Source organism: Vulpes vulpes, chromosome 6 (assembly GCF_048418805.1).
Source record: "Vulpes vulpes isolate BD-2025 chromosome 6, VulVul3, whole genome shotgun sequence".
Lineage (NCBI taxonomy): Eukaryota > Metazoa > Chordata > Mammalia > Carnivora > Canidae > Vulpes > Vulpes vulpes.
Genome location: NC_132785.1, coordinates 44,731,982 through 44,746,322, shown reverse-complemented (window position 1 = coordinate 44,746,322; position 14,341 = coordinate 44,731,982). Strand labels below are relative to the sequence as shown.

The 14,341-nt window shown below is 35.5% G+C and overlaps 1 protein-coding gene across 4 annotated transcripts in view; it reads right to left on the bottom strand.

Annotated features, from left to right (window-relative positions):
• The window catches only part of GPC6 (glypican 6), a 1,081,176-nt gene that overhangs the window by 375,030 nt on the left and 691,805 nt on the right, over window positions 1–14,341 (bottom strand). The gene's annotated exons all lie outside the window — the stretch shown is intronic.

Genomic DNA, 14,341 nt, shown 5'->3' with positions numbered 1-14,341 from the left:
TGGCCAAGTTTCATGGGAGGGTGTTGAACAAGATGAATTTAATGTTACCCTCAGCTTGACTAAATTTTAGAAAGCTTTCTTCTTATTATTCCCTGAACTCCCTTTTGTTAGAGGTTTTACTTTAGAAAATGTTTGGTTACAAATTCTTTCTCTACCGTTTTGAGATATAAATCTTCTAGTCTTTTCCCAGTTTTACAATCCAAGAATATCTTTCTCAATGACCTGAGCCATCCCTTAAAAGTAAACATCAAAAAGATAGGGTCCCTATCTTCACTTCTCTATGAAAGAGTGGGAACCTAACTTCAATTCAATAAGCACCAATTGCAAACAGAAATGGCCTGATCCCATTGACCAACCTCTCTCCAATCTCCTCCAGTAGTTTTACAATAACTCATCTCAGTGCTTGTTTCTGTATAATTGACTTCCATGTTTTCCCACTACTACAATAGTCTCACTCCCCTCCTGCAATAGTCTTAAATAAAATCTTTCATGCCTATTTAACTCTATGGGCTGCAATTTCTCTTTGACAATTCATTGACTTTGACTTACAAAAGTAAAGTTTTGAAAAAAAATCATCTGTTTTTTCATTCATATATATAGTATATTACTTTTGAATCTAGCATTCTATTTTGGTCCTGTTTTGATTTTTCTTGGGTTTTCATTGTACCCTGAAATGTACAACAATTTAGAGAGTGGTGTGGCATTTAACTAGATCTGATTAAATACAATCATACTTATTACTCATTAGATTATAATTATAATGTTACATATAATATCAATAAAGGCCATATTTTTGTTTAAGATTTTACTTATTTATTCATGAGAGACACACAGAGAGAGAGGCAGAGACAAAGGCAGAGGGAGAAGCAGGCTCCATGCTGGGAGTCAGATGTGGGACTCAATCCCAGGACTCCAGGATCATGCCCTGAGCTGAAGGCAGATGCTCAACTGCTGAGCCACCCGGTGTCCCTAAAGGCCTACATTTTTAAAAAAGATCATATAGTATATAATTTTGTAAGATTGGTTTTGAACAATTCTTGAATTTGTAAAAAATAATATGAAGGCATCATGGAAGATATTTATGATCATACAGATACAAAAGGGATAGTATTTCTAAGAAAAAATATCTAATTATCTTTTTCAAATTACATATTATGATATTTAAGGTATACAGTGATGGTAATAAAAATAATGCCAAGTAAAAGGGATGTATGGAGTGCTCTATGCTAAATATTTTACACTCATTCTTCATTTAATTTACAGTCATTTAATCCTCATAATAACCTCTGAGGAAAGACTTTTCAAGTAAGGAAACTGAGGCTCAGAGAGTTTAAGGAACTTGCCTGAGATGTTCAATAAATATTTACTGGATTGAATTGTAATGACTTAGTTTGTCCTCTGGGTACTAAATCAATTACTCTGCCTATTTCTTCTTAAGCTGGGTAATACACTTGTTTTAAAAGGCTTAGAAACCCTTCTCCCATGTTGTTCCTTAGAAATGGCAGATTTCCTGAGGGAGACAAGTCCCCACAATGCAGTAGGACCAGGCATCCTCAGAGAAGAGCTGCATCAGTCCCCTACCAGCTTCTCATAAGCATGTCTCCCCTGCACAGTTCAGGAAACCGGCTCTTTGGTATACTCTGTGAACAGCTGCAGGGTCCCACCCCAGAAGACACTCTTTGGGACTCAGCCAAGTGATCCTTTGTAAAAACGTTTGGCAAATTGCTTTGAAATTCATTTTGCTGTAAAGTGCTATGTAAATGCAAAGTGATTATCTTTATTATGATAACTGAATTCATGTACCCTTTTAAGTTTCTACCAGGCCTATTCTGTATACATTTTATGATGATACACCATCATCAGCAATACACCTTTTCTTAGTCTTGTCATTCCTAAGCCCTCAGCCTCAGGTCTCCAACTATGAATATGATTTATATTCATTGGGAAACATCTCATTGCTATATACAGAAGGTTTAAAAGATGTTCCGATAAAATAAATATTTATTAAATTCCTGCTGTAAGTGCCAAGCATTGCTATGATTTTATACAGAAAGATGATAGTGCCACTGCCCTCAAGGGGCTTATGGCTTATGCTAACATACATACACAAATCCCTTCAATGTAAGATAGAAGAATAAATATAGCAGCACATACAGCAGAGTGTAAATGGATTTCAAAAGTGTTTTATTTTCAGTAGTTTATTTGGCAAACCCAATTGAGCACCAATTATTTGCCAAGTACTGAGAATATAGTAGTTATAAAATGAGTAGGATCCCTGACTTAATGGAACTTACTATCTACGCATCTAGTTGGGGATTCCCGGAAGAGTTGGTAGGAGCCACAGAAATAAAGATGTATAACAAGGTATTGAAAAATTAGGGAATTGATGAAGGTAAAATGGAGAAACAGGGAAGTATACAATATCTACACAATGATCTTCAGAGAAGAAATCATTAATTTGTAGACTCCCAGATTTCTGTGAGCCAAATATACATTAGAATTTTGGACAAATTGCCAGATGAAGAAAAACCAACTTCTTTGGCAATTTGTGAGAAAATTGAGCTTTATTGCCTTGCTATTTAATGTACATCAATAATGTATAAATGTTTTGCTTCTGCTATTTATTTTTCTAATCTTCAGGAGATAATGCTTCACTCAGCTACATGGGAAAATCTCTAACATAATCCAGTTATTGGGGGAATTAAGGTTTATTTACACAATCTTGTAAATTATACAGTTTGAGTTGTACTCTGGATAGCTAGAGTAACACCATGGTAAAAAAGGACCCCAAAGTTTCTTTGACATACAGACAGAAAAATGTATGTTTTGTTCCCCATCTGTTCCATGCTGTCCTTAGTCTGGGACCAGAGATGAGGCAGCAGCTTCTATCTGGAGCACTTCAACTATTATAGCAGAGGGAAGTACTGAAGACATGTGAACCATGGGCTTTTCCTTAAACCTTCTTTTTGAGTGGGACTGGGTACACTTCTGCTTAGTGTAACACTGTGCTAGAGTTCTTGTATCATCTTCCAAGAGCCAGTGTTAAGTTCCTGGGAATTTGGTGAATGACTTATTAAAATTAAGTAAATTACATTAAAAAAAAGAATAAACACACAAAACTCATTACCTCTTTGTTTACTATGTTTTACTATCATCAGTGCTGTTGAGAAAGGAAAACTACACTACAAGGCAGCCCTGGTGGCTCAGTGGTTTAGCACTGCCTTCAGCCCAGGGCATGATCCTGGGGACCCGGGATCAAGTCCCACGTCAGGCTCCCTGCATGGAGCCAGCTTCTCCCTCTGCCTGTGTCTCTGCCTCTCTCTCTCTCTTTCTCTCCCTCTCGATCTCTCTCATAAATAAATAAAATTTAAAAAAAAAGAAAGAAAGAAATACTACACTACAAAGTTGTAGAAGTCAAAATAGTATGGTACTAGCACAGAAATAGACACATAGGTCAATGGAACAGAACAGAAACCCAAAAATAAACCCAAAATTATATGATCAATTAATCTGTGACAAAGGAGGCAAGAATACGCCATGGGAAAAAGTCTCTTCAAGAAATGGAACTGGAAAACTAAACAGATAAATGCAAAAACTGGACGACTTTCTTACACCATACATAAAAATAAACACAAAATGCATTATAGACCTAAACGTGAGACCTGAAACCATAAAAATCCAAGAAAAGAAAATAGTTACATACAAGGGAAACTCCATAAGGCAATCTGCTGATTTGTCAGCAGAAATTTTGCAGGTCAGAAACTAGTGACATGATACACTCAAAGTGCTAAAAGGAAAAAACAAACAAACAAACAAAATCTTGAAGCCAAGGATACTCTATCCAGAAAGGCTATCTTCAGGAATAGGAGAGATAGAGTTTCTCAGACATCATGCTAGTGGTGATGAATTCCTTTCATCACCACTAAACCATCCTTACAAGAAATGTTAAAGAGGATTCTTTGAGGGGTAAAAAAAAGGCCACAAGCAGGAGCAAGAAAAGTAGAAAGCATAAAATCAATAAAATCAAGTATGTCTATAAAAATCAGTCAAGGGATTCACAAAACACAAGGATGTAAAGTAGGACACCATATACCTAAAAGGGTCAGGGGATAAAAATTTAGTGCTTTAGAATGGGTACAAACTCAGCAGTCACAAACTTAATATAGACTGCTTTATGCATATGATGCTATATGTAAACCTAATGGTAACCACAAATCAAAAACCAGTAATAGATATGTGTAGAATAAAGAGAAAGAAGAGCCAAGTGTATCACTAAAGAAAGTCATAAGACCTCGAGAGAAGAGAGTAAGAGAATAAAGGAAAACTACAAAAACAACCATAAAACAAGTAACAAAATGGCAATCAGTATGTATTTGTCAATAATTATCTTTTTTAATCAATAATGACTTTATGTGAAAATGACTAAGTGCTTCAATCAAAAGGCAGAGTAACTGAACAGATATAAATGCAAGCCCCATCTATGTGCTGCCTACAATAGATTCATTTCAGAACTAAAGACACATGCAGACTGAAGGTGAAGGGATGAAGAAACGTTTATCATGTGATTGGGAGCAAAAAGAAATCCAGATAGCAGTACTTACAACAGGCAAAATAGACATTAAAACAGACTATAACAAGAGACAAAGACATTACATCCTCATCATCATGAACCCTCAGCACTGGTGAGAATGTGAACTGGTGCAGTCACTGTGGAAAGCAGTATGGAAGTTCCTCAAAAAGTTAAACATAGGATAACCAAAGGATCCAGTAATTCTCCTAATGGGTATTTGCCCAAATAATATGAAAACACTAATTCAGAATGATATAGGCACTGTTATGTTCATTGTAGCATTATTTATAATAGCCAAATTATGGAAGAAAAACAAGTGTCCATTGTTAGATGAGTGGATAAAAATGTGGTATAGATACACAATGGAATATTACTCAGCTGTGGAAAAGAATGAAATCTTTCCATTTGCAACAACATGGATGAATCTATAGGGAATAATGCTAGGTCACATAAGACAAATACCATATGATTTCACTCACTTGTGGAATTTAAGAAACCAAAAAAAAAAAAAAGGAGAAAATAAGAGACAAAGAAGTGAACTCTTAAATATAGAGAGGAAACTAATGGTTACCAGAGAGGAGGTGAGTAGGGTGACAGGTGAAATAGGTGAAGGGGATTAAGAGTGTACTTATAATGATCACTGAGCAATGTACAAAATTGTTGAATTACTACATTGTACATCTGAACTAGTGTAACACTGTTCACTACATTGGAATTGAGAATAAATTAAAAAGTATTTTAAAAATTGTTCCCTCAGACCAGCTCTCATGAACTGCACAGAGTCCTAAAATATTATATTGTGTATAACATTGGCCACTTACTATTAACTGGAGTGGTGTTTAGCTAATCAGGGGACAAATGAGTGCACAATGTTTTGAAAAAATTAAGTTTAGGGGACACAAGAAAGCACGAACCACCGAGAAAAATATTTTCTTGGATCCATGAAAACCTAATGGTATCTTAGGATTCCATACCTCCTTCATGAAATGTAACTTGTGCTTACCTGGAAAGGAAGTAGGGCAGGCCACTATATCAGTTAAAAAATCTTAGTAAAACTAAGTCTGATCATCTCAAGGACAGTGTGTGGGCAAAAAGGAGTAAGGTTTGTTTTTTTTTTTAAAGATTTTATTTTTTTATTCATAAGAGAGAGAGAGAGAGAGAGAGAGGTAGAAACATAGGCAGAGGGAGAAGCAGGCTCCATGCAGGGAGCCCGACGTGGGAGTTGATCCCAGGACTCCAGGATCATGCCCTGGGCCAAAGGCAGGCGCTAAACCACTGGGCCACCCAGGGATCCTCTAGTTTTGTTTTTTTGTTGTTGTTTTTTGTTTTTTGAGAATAAATACTTGGCCATAGGATAAAGCAGCTGAAATGATCAAAAGCTATTCCCAATGGAGCCTGCATTCATAACTCAATCTTAGTCTGTTTTCTGTAGTAAATGTTCATTGTGCACCTTGAGATTTTAATTATACAATCACCACTACGGAATGCCAAGCATCTTAAGAGAAACTGTAGTTTTAATAGTAAAATCATTCAGGGGCACCTAAGTGACTGAGTTGATTAAGCATCTGCCTTTGGCTCAGGTCATGATCTCAGGGTCCTCGGGTTGAGCCCCTACATAGGGCTCCCTGCTCAGCAGGGAATCTGCTTCTCTCTCTCCCTTGGCCTGCCACTCCCCCTGCTCCTGTGTGTGCTCTTTCTCTCAAATAAATAAAGTCTTTAAAAAAACAAAAACAAAAACAGTAAACTCATTCAATGTGGACTGCATCTTCAGTGGGGTTGGGGAAGGATGTCAAATTTCAACTAAAAATAATTCAAGGAAATAATTACAGAGAAATCACAAATGATAGTTTCAATGTATTGGTCAAAATTATAGCTTCAAATTTATAAAAGCAAAATTATTTTAAAATTTTGTCCTATAAAAAAATCTAATTTTTCTTAGGATATTTCAACAGGATGAAACCAACTTGTAGCTATTTGCTTCTTCATTCATCTTCTCTGGAAAGGATTACAATATAGACATATACTAGTTTTGTGTGTGTGTGTGTGTGTGTGTGTGTGTGTGTGTGTGTGTGTTTTAACCTCATATCTCCAGCAGCAGTTAATTTTTATGAGGTCTGTGGAAAATATTCAAGAAATATTGCCATGAATTTGGAGGAAAATATTTTTTAATTTAAAATTCTAATTATTCTCATACCATCAGTGTGTAATTATAGTTGAAAAAAATGCATGTGTACGATTATTTGACACATTTTTAAAAAAGATTTTAGTTATTCATTTGAGTGAGAGAGTGAAAGAGAGAGAGAGAGAGCACAAGCAGGGCAGAGAGGGGCAGAGGAAGAGGGAGAAGCAGACTCCTATGGAGCAGAAAGCCTGATGTGGAGGTCGATCCCAGGACTTTGGGATTATGACCTGAGCCAAAGGCAGACACTTAACCCACCCAGGCACCCCAGATTATTTGATAAACTTCTGCCATAAGTAAACATTAAGCTCCAATAGCATTCTGTTTGCTCACTGGTACCTAGAACAATTAAAAACAAAATTTCACATATACCAGGTTAATCATACTTAATGTATGAAAAGAATCAGAGGAGCTGAAGCAATGAACTTAATGAGAATTGTAAGCAATTAAGAATAGCTGGAACCCAAGGTTCAATGTGGAAAGGGCTGGTTTCAGCAGCAGCCATATGAGGAAGGGCTTTGTTGCCATTGTAATACTTCAAAATATGAGCAGTTAACATTTATATTAAACTCCATTCCAAGGAACTAGAATCAGGACAGAAAAGGTATATGATACATGTTTCCACTAAAGCCCTGCAGGTGGTTTCCCAACTGCAAAATGAGACCCTACTTTGCAGAACCACTAAAATATGTTTTGCTGCACATAGTTCATGTCTATCTTTCATCCTGTTGAATTCTCAGCATATAGTTTATAACTTGACCTATAGTATATGTTTGATGGGTTCGTGGTAAAGGAGTGAATAAATGAATGGGTGTGTTCATTTAAAAATAGCACTGGGTACTGAACTACAATTATCAATGAGGTGCAGATTGGGGAAAAAAAATTAAACTCTGTACATGAGAAACACCTGCTTCTTTAAATTTGCAGACCAGCAGCAAACACGATTAGAGTCATCCTTCCAGAACTAGTATATTTGGTCATGGCTATAACGCCTTTACTGTAGTACTGTCTATGCTTCTGTGCTGTCCTGTGAACTGTTAATGAGTGGCCTCCTCAGGGCTAAAGAATCAAGTAAAATATAGCCAAAGTTTCTTTTTCACAATTAGCAATGATTCCTCACCTGTTTTGTGGGAAAAAAATGGAAATTGGATGATCAGAGCTAGCACAAAAATGCACTCGATCATCAATCCACAATGTCATAATTTTGAAAAAAAAAAACTAACAATACTTAGAAATATTAAATTAACTAGTCAAGGTAAAACCAATTTAGAGGAAATAGTATGTATATGTTTTTTAAGTAAAATATTCCTTATTTGCAATTAAATTCCCAGAGTAAGACATTAACACATTGGCCTACACTTCACCAAGAATATAAAGAGTTAACCTACTGGATAGATTAGGTTCATACACTTACTTAACTGAAAAATTCTAAGTTTTAAAGAATAAAATAGGAATGTGATTTTGAAATTATACTTTGAAAAATTATAATTTATTTTTTTTAATTTGAAAAAAATCTCTTCTGAGAATAATTTTAAAATATGACTCTTCGTTGCTTTTTCTATACCTTGCAAATACAGGGATTTTGTTTTCACTGTACCAGATTGCTGTGACTCTTTAAATAAAATGAAGAAACACACATTTTATATTGGGGAAACAACATAAAATGGTTTATCTACTTTGAATTTATTCAATATTTAGACTAAGATAAATATGCCCATGTAGAGGGTATTCTTTAGAAATGTTGGCAATTTTATCAACTTTATATAACTAATCAAGTCATAGCTCTATTGGGTTTTTCCAAAAAACAGTGTCAATTACTTTAAAAATACCTACCCAACTGAATCTTCATAGTACTAATTCACACAAAGCACAGTGGTGGTGTTTCAGGAGCAAAGTAAATTGAAACCAGAAGTTTTGGTAGAGAGACATGTTTGTTTTTATATTTGATTGAGTAACAAAGAAAATAAGTTATTTTGAAAAAAGTATGAATTCCCATGAATTGGAATTTTTATTATTGCTATTTAAAAAATTATTCTGCAAAAATGGATCTGCAAGAAAGAATCAGATCCAAATACATCCATTGCAAAAGCAAAAGTAGCTTATACAGAGATACATCATTTGCCGTGTGTGCCACAGTGCAGGTGAAAAGTTTCATTATTAGCTGTTAGACTCAGTCACTCAAAAACCATGTGTAAGGAAGGGATCTAAAATAATGTCATTTCCAAGCTCCAAGATCTTACGGAAATTGTTCCAAAACCAGAGTTAACTTCACTAAGTTGTTTCCATCAGAAAGAAATCAGATGTGATAATCTTCATGAGAATTCTATAGAATGATCAACAAGACATCTTTATATTCACCAAGGGGCTCTCAGAGCTGATGAGTTCACAGACAAATTATGTGTATTCCTTACACACGAAAAGAAGCTTTGCACATACAATTTTCCTACAGTTCTATTATGATTCTACCACCATGTCTCTAAATTTCCATTCATTGTCCTTTTCAGTTCACAAGTGGTGATGGAACTGCCAACATCAAGCCTAAGGACAGTCTATTCTGAGCATTATTATTATAACTAAAAGTCTAATTAAAAATGACTTCAAAAAAAAAAATGACTTCATTTCACCAAGATTCCATGATAAGAATCAATATCCAGGTCACTGATCTCACATTATTTTGCCCCTGATATCATTACCTCTTGTCACAGTCACACCTTCCTGATACCTTCAATTAACCTTGAGTACAACCACAGGTTAAAAATAAAAGCAAGGAAAATATTTTCTGTTAGGATATGCAACAAACAAACTTCTCTAATTGCTTTAATGGGGACAGCAGCGAAAGTAACGTGTTATGTAAAATTATTTTTCAAAGTGTATAAAATGTATCACTTTAAATATCTGCAATTCTATTTGGCAATTACACCTCAACAAAGCTGGAGAAAAAAGCATTATATATAAAAAAAATCACTGCCTTTACAAAAAAGTACACGATTAAATTCATATAAACAGAAAAGCTATAATCTCTTTCATGTGAAGGGACAAACTGTACCCTTCTATTTCACTGAAAAGACATGTTCTTTCACACCTTATCAGTTTGCAGAGCAGATTCTAGTTTTAATAATTAACATTATTTTTTAAAAAATATTTTATTTATCTATTTATGAGAGACAGAGAGAGAGAGGCAGAGACATAGGCAGAGGGAGAAGCAGGCTCTCTATGGGGAGCCGGATTCCAAACTCAATCCCAAAATCCCGGGATCATGACTTGAGCCAAAGGTAGACGTTCAGCCACTAAGCCACCCAGGTGTCCCTAATTAACAGTAATCTTAAACAAATACATGCTATATTAAACTAAAACTTATGAAATTAAGTTTGTTGATCTAATACAGGATCTGTAAAAAGCAAAATTTGTGTATATATACATACACACATATAAACCAAATATATTTACATATAAATTTAGGTACATATACCATATAATATAAATTATGTGAACTACATATGTATACATATGTGGGATACATGTGTAAAAATACTAGATATGTGTCTATATATAAATATGATGGGATATGTTGTATGTTGATCTGTAGGGTATATGTTTTATGGAAATATACAAAGCTAGCTCCAGGACAGATGTACAAAGAAGATATTTTTGTTTAAACCTCAGACTTACAAAATTAAAACACATATCAATTCTAAAGTTTAATATTGATAAAGAGTGATGTGACATCATTAAACATACCCAGGCATCCGTTATCCCATAGTGATGTGTAATGGTGATTTATCGAAGCAATTTCACTTGACAGACATCAAGACCATACTTCAGTGAAAGTCTGTTCTTTTGCCCTTCTACTTCCTGTGTGTTGAAAAGTGGTCTGATGCCTACATTTCTGTACCTTTACAATTACATTATAATCTTGGAAGCATTCCCTAAAACCTAACTTCCACTTTAGAATTACGTAAGGATATTTGATGGATCTCCCTATAAATCAAGTGTGAGTAGAATTTAAGAAAACATGCTTGGAATTCAGAAGGAGGGAAAAGCTTGTCAATACATAACTGGAAAAATCTTTTAAAAGTTATAAAATAATTCCTGTTGAATGTCTAGTTTCAAGTGGAAGACATGTGGTGTGGTAGAGAAAACACTGCTTGTGGTATTTTGTTAATGGTTAAAGATACTGGGGATAAAGTCCCGTGACCTGATAGCAGATGAATTTGTACTATCAGTTGCTTTTCCCAGAAGACAGTAGTAAAAATCATTTAATATATGTATGTGTCTATGTATTTCTTTTTCCTAAGCAATATTTCATAGATTAACTGGGAGATTAAGATAAAACCGTTTTTATAATAGTTTCATTATGCAGTTCCCATTTAGTTTATGAAATGTGATATTTGATTTGGGACTTTTGACTACTGTGTTGAGTAGTTTAAGAAAGCTTAGCTGAGATGTTCATGCTAATGCTCTCATCTTTCCTCCTTTTGTGTCCACTCTGATTTTACTAAAGAAAAAAGAATCAATGAAATAATGAGCCCTTAAGCCATCAGTAAAGCACTCAGTTGTCATATACTTACCCTTTCTTTACTAACAAGATCATATAGGCCACATTGCCACTTACAAAAAGATACGTACATACTGCCTCCTCTGACATTACACAGTATTTCAAATTCTATGTTTTCTTCCCAACTCTCTACATTTTATCCTTATGAAATATTATCCTAGATGTGTCCCTAAAGGCTTGGCCTAATTCACATACAAGCAGACCTTGGAAGCCACAATGTTTCATCAAAAAATAGCAATTTCCTTTCTTTGCTCCTGTGGAAATATCAACTATCACTGTATAGGAAGCTAAGTGCTGAGAAGAAACAGAATTTTAGAAAGAGGCAGACATTACCGTTCTTCTGACATCATTAGGTTAGGCTAATTTTTTGTTCCCAAATAACATAACTGAAGCTTTTTCTTAATTAATGAAATAGCTCTAGAATCCAGTGGGCAGTGGGATGATTACTACCTTTTCGCAATGATAGTATCAAACACATTTTCTGTGATGTGTCTAAAGATGATCATCTACACTTTTCTTGAGATAGAAGTTCATTGTGTGTGTGTGTTTCAAAGCTGTGATTTTTACATTTACTAATCCCCTTTCTCTTCCATATTATTTGTTTTCATAGGGTAAGTAAAGAAAGGAAGATATTTAAAGTTTAGTTCTGTGGAAAACTGATCCTTAGTATTTATATGCTTTAAACTCCGTTTCATTTAGGAATGCCAGCAAACATATATGAAAGACTGAATCTGATTCAATCACCTCCTCATAAAGTAGAGTCTAAAGAAAGATCAGTCCAGTGAGCATCACTGTGTGGTTCTGCCCAAATTCACTTAACATCTAGTCTAGTTTTACTACTGATTCCATATATGACCATAAATGGATGATGATTATACAGCATAATTATCTCCATGTTCTTCCTCCCAAGACCACAGATGATGTGGTTGATGATACTTTTGCCCTGAGCCTATACTTTAACACAGAATCCTTTCACTGTGCTCTAGAAAGCCACCAAATGACTGGAGTTCCCAAGAGAACTTAATCTAATCTCTTTTTGTTATCCTTGCTCTAGAGGTTAGGTCTGAGTTCTATGGCTGAGATTCTACTGGTTACCATCAGATGCACAGCAGCTGTTTGCAAAGTAGTTTCCTTTTCTTATTTAACAGCTGCTGGACACTAACCACGTGTCAGACTCAGTGTAGGTCCTGGCAACACCTAACAATAAAACATGATTCCTGAGCTCCAGAAATTTAAAATCCAGTTGGTAAAACCAATGGGTAAAACAATGACAACCAATGACGTATGAATTGGGACTACACAGGAGAACACTTGTCAGGGAGTCAGGGTTGGAGAACACAGAACATTAATTTTCTCACCTTCCTCACCAACGTGAGAGAAATTGTGGCACATTCAAGAAAGTACAAATGTCCATCATCGAGTTATGCTTTTCTATTTCTGTGAATAGGACCTCAGTTTCCTACTCTCTAAAATGGAGAAAAAATGGGATCTATCTCACGGAGTTGCTATGAGGATTAACTAAAACAATACATGTCATTAAGATAAAAAAGACAAGAGAGAATGGGGCAATGATGTGGAAAAAAGAGAACCCTCGTGGACTGTTGGTGAGAAAGTAAATTGGTGCAGCCACCGTAGAAAACAATATGAAGGTTCTTCAAATAAAATTAAGAAGAGAGCTACCCTATGATCCAGAAATCCCATGTCTGGGAATATATCCAAAGGAAATAAAATTACTATTTTGAAGAGATATCTGCACCCTGTCACACCCCCATGTTCACTGCAACATTACTTACAATAGCTGAGACATGGAAACACCCTAAGTGTCTACCAATGGATGAAAGGATAAAGAAAACGTGTATATAATTATTCAGCCATAAAAAGGGAAGAAATCCTACCATTTGAAACTTGAGGGCGTATGCCGAGTGAAATAAGTTAGAGGAAGACAAATACTATATGATCTCACTTATATGTGAAAGGTAAAAAAGCCAGTCATAGAAACAGAGAGTAGACGGATTATTGCTGGGGGCTGGTGGGAGAAACAAAGACATGTTGTTCAAAGGGTACAAACTACTAGTCACAAGATGAATAAGATCTGGGGTCTAATGTACAACATAGTGACAATAATTAACAATATCAGATTGTATACATGAAAGTTGCTAAGGGAGTAAGCCTTAAATGTCCTCACCATATGCAAAGAAATGGTAATTATGTGAGGTGACAGACGTGTTAATTTACCTTATTGGTAAACATTTCAAAACATATATGAACATCAAATCTTCAGGTTTTACACCTTAAAGTTACACAATGTTACATGTTGATTATATCTCAATGAAGCTGGAGAAAAGAATAATACGTGTCATGATCTATCTTTAATATTTAATTACAGATATAATTCATTGACATTCATTATGTGTTTTCCACATGTCACACATGGTTCTAACACAGCATATATGTGTCATTAAATGTTATGCATTAAATATATTAGCTGCTTTAGTGCTTCTGTATAGCAGGAGGTCTATCACAAAAGAACACGTGATTAACGTCATTTGTCAATACTAAGCCTGGAATATGGCATACAGAGGGATCGGATAGAAACAGATGAGGCGGAGGGAGGGAGAGGGAGCAACGAATGAAGGAGGGACCTAAGGCATGGTAACGCTGGGGCATGGGATGATGGGTGGAGCACATCACAGACCCTGACAATAGGCCAAGAGTTTCCAAATGCCAGTCTTTGGTCCAGATCAGAATCACCTAGAAAACTTGTGGAAAGTAACAGTCCACAAGTCCCACACATAGGTGTTTCTGATTTAGTGATCCTGGGAGGGACTCAGGGATCTGTAATTTTAAAAACCATCTCTAGAAATTATGAGCCCAAGTCAGATTTTGGAATCTGTGAGAGAGATGGTGAAGATGGAATAGATGGGGAAGCTTAGAAGGGTCAAAGGAGGGATGTGAGATTCAGGAAGATCTCTCTTCCATGTGGGAGAGGCAGGGTAAGAGGCATCGAGAGCGCATGACCCTTTGTGGATGGGACTGG